Here is a 1,956-nt window from a genome sequence, read left to right on the forward strand (position 1 = left end):
GCATACGCTGTCAGCATTTATCACTGCACAAGCATTTCACTATAAATGCTTATGCAATGCCGCTAGCAGGGGGTGTCAATCAACCAGATCATATGTGATCAGGCGGATTGCTGTCTGCCATCTCAGAGGTGGTGTACGATTTAAGGAGCAGCGGTCTTAAATCTGCTGCTTCTTAACTCCTTTTGCCGGCGAGCCTGAAGGCTCGCTCGGAAACAGCATCATTAGGAGCCATACGGGGGATGATAAATCGGTCCCTTAGTATGAACTTCAAATGATTAGTATATTTTTTTCTGACAAATTTTAAAATCATGTCTATTTCCACTCCCCCTGTATCATGTGACAGCCATCAGCCAATGGCATACATATACTATATTCTGTGAAGTCTTGTACATTAGGAGCTGGTGACTCAACAAGTGTAAATATAAAAAGAATGTGCATATTCTGTTAATGGAAGAAAATTTGTTTAAATTTGCCTGCTCTATCTGAATCATGAAAGTTTAATTGAGTGACCCTTTAAGAACCTGATTTCCCTAACTCTATATATCTATATCTATATACAGTCATATGCAAAAGTTTAGGAACCCCTGACAATTTCCATGATTTTCATTTATAAATAATTGGGTGTTTGGATCAGCAATTTAATTTTGATCTATCAAATAACTGAAGGACTCGGTAATTAAGCCTTGAACTTCATAGACAGGTGCATCCAGTCATGAGAAAAGGTATTTAAGGTGGCCAGTTGCAAGTTCTTGTTCTCTTTGACTCGCCTCTGAAGAGTGGCAACATGGGGGCCTCAAAACAACTCTCAAATGACCTGAAAACAAAGATTGTTCAACATTATGGTTTAGGGGAAGGCTGCAAAAAGATATAGTAGAGATTTAAGCTGTCAGTGTCCACTGTGAGGAACATAGTGAGGAAATGGAAGACCATAGGCACAGTTCTTGTTAAGGCCAGAAGTAAAATATCGGAGAGGCAAAGGCAAAGGAAAAAAACAGCCCACAGACCACCTCCAAAGACCTACAACATCTTCTTGCTGCAGATGGTGTCACTGTGAATCGTTCAACAATTCAGCGTATGGGAGAGTGATGCAGAAGAAGCCTTTTCTGCACACACGCCACAAACAGAGTCGCTTGAGGTATGCAAAAGCACATTTGGACAAGCCAGCTTCATTTTGGAAGAAGGTGTTGTGGACTGATGAAACAAAGATTGAGTTATTTGATCATAACAAGGGGCGTTATGCATGGCAGCAAAAGAACACAGCGTTCTAAGACAAACACTTGCTACCCACAGTAAAATTTGGTGGATGTTCCATCATGCTGTGGGGCTGTGTGGTCAGTGCCGGTACTGGAAATCTTGTTAAAGTTGAGGGTCGCATATATTCCACTCAATATCAGCAGTTACTTGAGAATAATGCTGAGGAATCAGTCACAAAGTTGAAGTTATGCCGGAGCTGAATATTTCAACAAGACAACGACCCAAAACACTGCTCAAAATCTACTCTGACATTTATGCAGAGGAACAAGTACAATGTTCTGGAATGGCCATCCCAGTCCCCAAACCTGAATATCATTGAAAACCTGTGGGTTGATTTGAAGCGATCTGTCCATGCTTGGCAACCATCAAATCTAACTGACCTGGAGATGTTTTGCAAGGAGGAATGGTCCAAAATACCTTCATCCAGAATCCAGACACTCATTACAGGCTATAGGAAGCATCTAGAGGCTATTATTTCTGCTAAAAGAGGCTCTACTAAATATTGATGCAATATTTCTGTTGGGGTGTCCAAATTTATACACCTGTCTAATTTCATTTGGATGCATATTGCACTTTTTTCTGTTCTCCTTTCAACTGCAAGTGAAAAAGACATTTAGTGCATCACTTGTAATCTGGCCCCATATTTGATAGCTGTGAACAATAATTATTACTATCAGACATTTAGAGCTAGATTACAAGTGG

The sequence above is a fragment of the Bombina bombina genome, chromosome 6 (genome assembly GCF_027579735.1).
Source record: "Bombina bombina isolate aBomBom1 chromosome 6, aBomBom1.pri, whole genome shotgun sequence".
Taxonomy (NCBI): domain Eukaryota; kingdom Metazoa; phylum Chordata; class Amphibia; order Anura; family Bombinatoridae; genus Bombina; species Bombina bombina.